Source organism: Heptranchias perlo, chromosome 14, assembly GCF_035084215.1.
Source record: "Heptranchias perlo isolate sHepPer1 chromosome 14, sHepPer1.hap1, whole genome shotgun sequence".
In the NCBI taxonomy this organism is placed as follows: domain Eukaryota; kingdom Metazoa; phylum Chordata; class Chondrichthyes; order Hexanchiformes; family Hexanchidae; genus Heptranchias; species Heptranchias perlo.
In genome coordinates, this window is record NC_090338.1 from 29,536,102 (window position 1) to 29,546,068 (window position 9,967).

The window sequence follows — 9,967 nt, forward strand, 5'->3', positions numbered from 1 at the left end:
GAGTTTGGTTTGATTACCTTTTAGGATCAGCAAGTATGTATGCAGAACTTTCCCTTAGGAGATCAAATTGCTGATACCTGGTCTGTGGAAGGAGCAGGTTTGAAGAGCCAAATGGACTTTTCTTGTCCTGTATCACCTTCTATCCTATTAATAGCTGTATCAAAAGAAAGTCACTCCTAAGCAGCCTGACTTTAAGTATCATCTGATCACTTCTGTCTTCATGTCACCAATTTTGAAGTTATTGTGTAACCTTAGAAAGGTCAGCTAGGTATAATCTCACTCAGACACCAGGGGGGTCATTTTAACCCCCAAAAATGGGTGGGTTGTGGGTGGGTGGGCAGTAAAAATAGTTAGTTTTTGGAGCAGGACCGCATCCCAGCTCCAATGCGCCCACTTCCAGGTTTAACAGAAACCCGGAAGTCCCGTCCCCACTTAAAGCCAGCGGGCCGATACTTAAAAGGTCAATGTACCTCATTGCGATAGTTGAGGCATTTAAGTTTTTTGTGCATTAGAAATGTAAAATTAATTTTACTTACCTGTTCGGGTTTCCTATCGCATCTGATTCACATCAAATGAAACTAGGCGGGAAGGGCCGGATCCATGAGGTGAGTGCCTTTAATGCACTGCTTGTGGACCAGGAGGAGCAGGACTGCTTCATCCAGGCCCAACAAGCACACCTGGCTGACAGGACCCCAGTGATCGGCCAACCACACCCCCCACCACCCCTGATGGTGAACCCCTCCTCCAATGCTGGACCCCCCCTGATGCTGGACCCCCTCCTGATGATGGACCCACCCCCACCGATGCTGGACCCCCCCCCCGATCATCTCCAAGGCCCACCCGATGTCATTCACTTCTCCCACCTCCCCCCACCCCTCTGATTTCTTCCAGTGTCTATTCCTTTGCCGTTCTTCTCTTTGCTCCTTTGCTGCTTCTCCTCCTTACTGCTACTTACTTCAATTTCACACAATTAACTGCCCCTTCTGAGTTCTCCCTTTGCTCATTTTTGCTTGTCTCCTCTCTGCAGTTTTTCTACCTCTCCCATCACTCTCTCCCACTATGTCTCTCTTACAGTAGAACATTCCTCCAATCTCAGCATCCTTTTCTTACTTGTACTTTTTCCTTCTCAAAAATGATTCCACAATTTATAATTTATCCCTGAATTACCTTTAAACCCAATCACCAGTTTTTGATATTTGTAGTATTTCCAATAAAGTTCGATTCACTCAAGTAGCCCCAACAGGTATTAGACTGTGACTGCCAAAATCTCTGGAACTTCAGGCTCTTGAGCTCACCATTTTTTTCAGATTTCAGCTCACACAAAGCGACAATGAAACAAGCTTTAATATTAGTGTTAAAGCTGCTGAGATATTAGCAATAATGTTATTACTGTAATATAACTATAAACTACTAAAATACTTTTAAAAAAATTGCACATTGACTTCCCCAATCTTTTCTTTTTTCTCATGTTTTTTCTTTAATTTTGCTGTTTAAACTTTAGTCTTGTTATTTATAAATGATATACTCTATTTTAACTTATATGGGTTTTTTTTCAATCATTTAAAAATCATTTATGGCCCACAGTCTCTCTTTCCCTCCCTCCCCTCTCTCCGATTCGCAGCTCCTTTCCCTCCTGTCAATCTGGCTGCCTGGCGTGTGGGAAACCCGGAAGCACAAATACCTTCAATTGAGTTGCGATCGCAGATTGCGACACACTCAATTCGCTTCCGGGTTTCCCACATGAACATCTACCCACCCACTCAATTCCCAGCTCCATGCTAAAATCACGCCCCAGTTCTCTTGATGTCAATGTTAATTTTCCACCCTACATCCAATCAATTAAAGTTTTCACAGAAATATCTAAAATTCATCATCAGACCCTGTAAAGTCAGTAATAAATGTTGAACATACTCAACAGGGATACTTGGAGCTCGATTTTTCCAGTAAAGTAGCAGGTGCATTGGGGGCGGGGGGGGGCTCCGAAAATCAGTGAAATCCCGTTCGGGTTTGGAGCCCGGCTACAACCCACATACTTCTGGGTTCCCCATTGACGCATCTGGGTGCGTGCCTCCCGAATGCAGAAGTCTCACCGGCAATTAAAGCCGGCGGGATGATCATTTACATAGTTGTTGAGCTGGTTTAAGTACTTGAAATATTTAATTTTCTCCACATTTTGGCAAGGGTGCGATTTTGAAGCATCCTCAAGGTGTTTCCCGCACTGTGAGAAAGACTCCCTGTTGCAACAGATGTGTTTCAGCCAGCAGCCAGTGGGAGATTCAGATGCTTATTTGACAGATGGGGAGAAAAGGTCACTTATTGCAGCAGGGCACTCTGTTATTTCAAAGTTTTGGCTGCAAGATCTTTGTGTTTGCACTGAAAATTCTTACTTTCCACTCAAAATCCTGCTGCTCAAACATATTTAACTACTTTGCGGACCCCCTCAATCTCACACCATCAGGATGGAGGGGGGGGGGATGGTGTGCCATGGCTACATTCATCACTACATCTGAGGATGAGCAACATCACCCGTCTCGCCAGGCACGGCGTTCACCTCCGCCACGTGGAGCGCCACAACACAGTGCTGCGCCACAGGCACCTGCACAAGAGCACAGAGGGCAACAAAACCGCTTAAGGAGGCCCCATCCACATCTGCCACCAACATGGAGGAGGAGGAGGCGGAGGCGGAGGAGCAGGAGAAGGAGCAGGAGCAACCCATGGGCAGAACAGCAGCTCACCTGGCTGCTCGTGAGGCCCGGGAGTCACTGATATGTGCACGGTTCTCCTAACATCAGACAGTGTGAAGAGTCCTGTCCTCACACCACCCGGATAGCGCAGCGCCCACACCAGCACCCCTCCCCCCACACATAAAACAGGCCTGCAATTACACATACACCTACTGTAGAGTGAGCCAATGGGTGGCATCAAGTGTCACCATTCATGGTGAACCTCATGAAAGGGCCCTATTACAGAAGCCAGTCAAGAATGGCCAAGACGTGGCAGTAGTGTTGCATCCCCTGCAGCTGCAGCAGAGGTAGTGGCAGGTTGCACTTGTTCATGCCCTGACCGATTAGATGCTTTGGGCCTACGCCCTCTGGGTTTTGGTGCCGGTGAGGGCCCCACCAAAGACTGCTCCACCTGCACCTGTGCAGGGGCAGACTCGGCCACCTGGAGAGGAGGCAGCATTGCGGGTACTGGTTGACAGGGGGGCAATGGGCGAGACGTGGGAGCGCTTTGAGTGGTGTCCCCACTTCCATGTCCCCTTTCGCCATCATCCCTTCCCTGGGCCAAGCCCACATCACTCCTACCACTCTGCTGGACAACAGTTTGGAGGACATGTGAGAAGCCTTGTTAGGCCAGTGCTAGTGTATCTGCCTGCCTGTTTAAGGCGGCAGAATGTTGTTCACTGTGAGTCTGAACGGCCGTTGTCAGGGCCTGAATGGATTTACTTGTGAGCCATGCTTGAAGCTCAATTGAGGCTAGCCTTCTCTCCATCGCAGACATTCCCGCACTTACCCGTGACAGTATCTCAGGGAGTTGCTCACGTCCCTGTGACACTATCTCAGCATTGGCCTCACATCCCTGTGACACTATCTCAGAGATTCCCTCCCGTACCTGTGCCATCATTCTACTCATGCAGGAGTTGGACTCCGCCATCCTCTGCGCTATTGTGGAGAGTGCATGTGGCACCTGTTCCAACACCTTGCAAAATGTGCTGCTGTCCCGCGATCATTCTCCTTTTAAAGGAGGGCCCCAGCTTCCAGCTGAGCAGAGCCTGGAGAGGAGTGCTCCCACCGACGTGGACTCTCTGCAGCTGCCCCTGCCACCAGAGTGTGCTCGTGCTCACCTGTGTGGTAACTCTACAGGTGCCAACCCAACTAACTGAGGACTAGGACCCACCGAGGTGTGAGTATCTGCGCTGGTGGATGGCTTGCTCAGATGTGACGGTGCACCCACAGAGGCTGGCAGGTCCACTGAGGAATCACCCTCTGCCGTCACAGCGGTCACTGAAGGCCCTGTAAGAGAACAGAAGGCAATATTAAGCATGATCACAGATGTGTCATGTTGCAATGAGCATACTGAGGTGCTGAAGATAGCAAGGCATGTTAACATCAATTCATATTGTGTGTGCTGAATGTTAAAGTTATGTCACCAGACGTTTGCCAGATGCCAATCTTGGCGTTCCTGACGGACAGGCACTCAAGGGTTCAGCTGGGTTCCAGCGCCTCCTGCTCCACGTCTGTGAGGACAACGATTTGTTGAGGCCCCCCTCCGGTCCTCGCCGTCTCCCGAGTATTCTGGGTTCTCTTCTCCTATAAAGGGAGAAAGTACAGATGTGTGAGTGAGTGATGGTGATGTGGCCAACCGATGAATGCATTGGTTTGGGTGTGGCTGACCGTGAAAGAGATGCATCAGAGGGTGAGTATGAGACAGAACCATGACATTGTATGCAGATTGGGTTGAGTGGTGGTGGTGGGGTGAGTAATGGGGAGGTGAGGAAGTGCAGGTAAGTTGAGGATGAGCCTTAAGTGGGTGTGAGGAGTGATGTGATAGAGGAGTGTTGGCAGTGCAGAATGAGTTGGGGGGTGGGGGCAGTGATGTGGAAGATGGAATGAAGGAGAATCAGTAAGTGTACTCACTTTGGCTGACCTAGTTAGGTCATTGAAGTGCTTCCTGCACTGGGCCCAGGTGCGGGAGATGATGCTGCTGCTGGTGACCTCCTCCGCCACCTCGAGCCAAACCTTCCTGGTGGCAGTGGCAGGCCATTTCCTCCCGTCCACCGGGTAGAACACATCCCTTCTCCTCCTCACCCCATCCAATAGCACCTGGAGTGAGGCATCACTGAATATTGGAGCAGCCTTTTCCCCGTGCTGCTCCATTGTGGTGTGTGGGTGTTTGTTCCAGGAGCAGCCATTGGAGGACTGCCCCTTTAAATACAGCTCCTCCAGCTGACAACCTATAATGCAAGTGCGCAGTCCGCCCGCTGCGCAGCTTTCGGACGGCATACCCGGAAGCCACGTTAAGTGGCTCCAATTGATTTGCGATCGCGTGCGAAACGGACATTTTTTATTGGGCGGGTTACCCATGCGCCCAATCACCCCCCCGCTGCCGTCCCGCCTCCATGCTAATATCGGGGCCTTGGTATTTATCCCAAAGTACTGAGAGAGAAGGGAAGAATTTGTGAGGCGTTGATAGTCATTATGAGGGAGTCAATGAACACTGGCTGGATTGGAAGCAGACCAAAGCAGTGCCCATTTTCAAAAAAAGGATGACAAAGCAAATGCAGGCAACTGTCTTACTTCAATACTAGGTAAAATAATGGAACCAATTATCAGGTGTGAACTTAAGAATTATAACTAATTAGTAACAGCCAACATGAAGTCAGAAGAAGATCCTGTCTGGCCAACCCTCCTTGACATTTTTGAAGAAATCATATCCAAAGTAACTGTAGAGAGCCCTATAATGTGATGTATCTGGACTTCAAAAAAAGCATTTGACAGAGTTCTGCACGAAAGGCTAGTAGTTAAACTGAAAGAAGTGGGGATTCAGGGCAAATCTTGGGAAGAGTTATGAAATTAGCTGAAGGGTAGAAAACAGCAGGTACTAATAAGAGGGGTTAAGTTGGGAAAAGTACTGAATGGGGATTCCAGGGATAGGTATTGGGAAGCCTACTATTTCTAATTAACATCAACGACTTGGATTCAAATATTTAATGCAAGGCAGTTGATTCTGATAAGGCAGCTCGAGAACTACAAAATAAGTTGTACAAAATATGTAAATAGACAGAACAGTGACACACGAAATTGTGTACAGACAAATGTGAAGTACTGCGCAGAGGAAGAAAGAATGGGCAACATAACTACTCGATGAATGGCATTGAAAAAGCTAAGGATGATGTTGAAAGAGATCTTAGTAGACTTGGTGGACAGATGTCCAACCAATACAGAGCAGTAATTAATGAAGCAAACAGAACCTGAGCTATATAGCTAAAACAATAAAGTATAAGGCAGAGGAAGTCAGACTGTATAATGGTCAAACAACACTTTGAATACCATGTCCATCTCTGGTCACCGAGATACAATGGAGACAATCAGTTCAGCGAAAAGCTATAAAGGCTAATTCCCAGCATCAGAGGACTGAGGTATGAAGAAAAATTTGAGAAACTTTTCAGATTTGAAAGGAGACAACTGGAAGTCGTAAGTAGTTTAGAAAGTTTCACTCAGAAAATGACTTCAATCTAAGTGAGTCAGACAAGGGGGTCCAGATTCAAACTAATGAAAGGTTAATTTAGGACTGATGCCAGGAAGTTCTTCTTCAAACAAAACATATTGAATATACTTCTAGGTAGAGCAGTGGTAGCGAAAACTGGAATCATTTTAAGAACAATTGGAAGGTGTGACGGATGCCATGGGGCCATGAGTTTCCTTGCCTAAATTGGCATAAAAACACCGTTATATGGGTGAGCAGAGGTGTAAATTGGGGTCAGGCATACCAGGCGTTCTGGGTCTTTGCCTATTGTTCATTTGTAAAGATTTTCCAATTTTAAAAAAATGTTTATTTCTGCCCAGCACAGCCAGCCTATGTACATTGTGTCAAATTGCTACAGTGAGTTTCTATCCCCTCTGTACCAGAGGTGAGCACCCCAGTGGTGCCAGAAATGGTGTGGATAGCCATTGTAAATGACCCGAGCATGGAAAGTGGGATGGGGCTAATGGTGCAAGAAGTGGGCAGGTGGGATTCCCGCTCCTCCATACTTACGGTAGCGGAACAGGACCAGAGGAATTACAAGATATAAAGTAACCTATCTTGACATATATTGTTGTTAAAAATCAATTCATTTCCATGTGCTTAAATGAGTCCCATTTAAGTGCACATTATTCTGTTTTTCTACTTTTCCTAACAAAGTGAATAATCTCACATTTCCCCACATTATACTCCATCTGCTACCTTCTTGCCCACTCACTTAACCTGTTGATATCCCTTTGCAGACTCTATGTCCTCCTCAGAGCTTACCTTCCCACCTAGCTTTGTATCATCAGCAAACTTGGACACATCACACTCGGTCCCTTAATCTAGGTCGTTAATACAGATTGTAAATAGCTGAGGCCCAAGCACCGATTCCTGCAGCTCTCCACTAGTTACAACCTGCCAGCCCGATAATGACCCATTTATTCCTACTCTCTGTTTTCTGTCCGTTAACCAATCCTCAATCCATGCTAATATATTACCCCCAATCCCACCCTAATTTTGTGTAACAACCTGCTATGTTGCACCTTATCAAATGCCTTTTGAAAATCCAAATATACCACACCCACTGGTTTCCCCTTATCTCCCCTGCTATTTACACCCTCAAAAAACTCCATTAGATTTGTCAAACATGATTTCCCCTTCATTAAACCATGTTGACTCTGCCTAAACATATTATGATTTTCTAAGTGCCCTGTTACTAGGTCCTTAATGATAGATTCTTTCATTTTCCCTACTACTGATATCAGGTAAACTAGCCTATAGTTTCACTCTCCCTCCTTCCTCAAATAGAGGGGTTATATTTGCTACCTTCCAATCCACGGGGACCATTCTAGAATCTAGAGAATTCTGGAAGATCAAATCCAATGCAACCACTATCTCTGCAGCCTCCTCTTTTAAAACCCTAGGATGTAGGCCATCAGGTCCAGGGGATTTGTGGCTTTTAGTCCTATTAATTTTTCTAAACCTATTTCTTTACTAATCTTAATTACTTTTAAGTTCCTCACTTTCATTAGCCCCTTGGTTCCCCACTATTTCTGGAATGTTTTTGTGTCTTCTTCTGTGAAGACAGATATAAAATATGTGTTTAACGTCTCTGCCGTTTCCTTATTCCCCATTATAATTTCTCCTGTCTCTGCCTCCAAGAGACCCACGTTTACTTTTGCTAATTTTCACATGTTTGTAGAAGCTTTTACAATCTGTTTTTATAGTTTTTGCTAGTTTACTCTCATATTCAATTTTATCCTTCAATTTCTTGGTTATCCTTTGCTGGTTTATAAAACCCTCCCAATCCTCAAGCTTACTACTTTTCTTGGCAACATTGTAAGCCTCTTCTTTTAATCTAAAACTATCTAGTTAGTCACAGCTGGATCACTTTTCCTGTGGAGTTTTTATTCCTCAAAGGTATGTACATTCATTGGGAATTATGAATTATTTCTTTAAATGTTTGCTTTTGCTTATCTACCATCATATCTTTTAATCTCATTTCACAATCTACCTTAGCCAACTCGCCCCTTATACCTACATAATTGGCCTTAATTAAATTTAAGACCCTAGTTTCAGACTTAACTACATCACTCTCAAACTCAATATGAAATTCTATCACATTATGATCACTCTTATTCTTTATTATAAGATTACTAATTAATCCTGTCTCATTACACAATACTAGATCTAAACTAGCCTGTTCCCTAGTTGGTTCCTCAACATATTTTTCTAGAAAACTGTCTCGGATGCACTCCATGAATTCATCCTTCAAACTACTTTTGCTAATTTGGTTTGCCGAGTCTATATGAAGATTAAACTCCCCCATGATTATTGAATTATCCTTGTTATCTGCTCCTCTAATTTCCTGATTTATACTCTGTCCAACACTATAACTGCTGTTAGGGGGCCTGTAAACTACTCCCACCAGTGTTTTCTGCCCCATGTTACTTCTTAGCTCCACCCATACTGATTCTACGTCCTGATTTTCTGAGCTAAGATCCTTTCTCCTTATTGTCTTTATCCCATCCTTTATTATCATGGCTACCCCGCCCCCCCCTCCACTGCACCCTTTTCCATTTTGCCTATCTTTTCTAAAAGTCAAGTACCCTGGAATATTTAGTTCCCAACCTTGGTCACCCTGCAACCACGTCTCAGTAATACAGGATGTTAACAGCTCTAACTATATCAGGCAGCATCCACATCTGATTACAGGACTCCATCATTTTCCATTCCAAATTCAGCCACTAAGGGAACCACAGCAGCATGATTAAAATGAATAATGTATCTGAGCTGTAACACACCACACCAGTGGTGTTGCCTGTTCATATTGGGGTTTATCTATATTTGGTGGCTAATTCCTATATCTTACTGTATAGCACAGAACTGTAGCATTCCAACCTTCGTGGTACCCGCACTAAAGGCTTTGAGCCTTTACCTGAGTTTCTAAAAAAAAAGAAGCCATTTTAGTCTTGTCGAAAACCTATCTTGCTGCCTACCATCTTCCTGCTGTATTTTTTGTAACAGCACAGAAAACTGTCAAATGAAATTTATTTTTAATGACTAGACGTTGGGCTATCTACCTGAAACAGTTAAGGAAACTGTCTATCGTTGATCCACTGAGTTTAGTATATCCAGATGTATACCTTCAGGCGTAACAGGAAATATAATAAAAGAGAAAAGGAAATTAAAATAAATCGTAATGAAATTCTTTTATCAATAAAGAGACTTTGAATTGGATTATTTTCATTAGTGAATCTTCTGACAAGTAGGGGCCTTTACTTTATCCTCAGCTCTCTGGAATATGGTAACTAATGCTGGGATATGGTTCTATGGATAATGCAACTCTCTGGTACATTGCTCAAATTGTCATACTTCAAGTATGACCGTAGATAGTGAGTGTCAATCAGGCTGTTTGTACGAGCAACACATCCAAAACTAGTCCTGTTTTTTGCTGCCATCTGCACATGTTCAAATTCCAGTGGGGAGGAAGGGGAGCCACTGGGTTCAGAAATGGGAATGCTTGCAGATTTTTCCCTTCCAAGTAAGTTGAGTCCTTTTGTACCAATCTCACTGTTGATCTAGTTAATTCTATATAGATGAGTGATTGAAACAGGGGCCTTTCTGGTCAGCGTGACTCAGTACCATACCAAATCCTTTTATCCATTTATCCTTTTCACCACTGGAAAGAATTACACTCACTGGGATAGAAACTGGACCTCCTTGCACTTGAGTTACA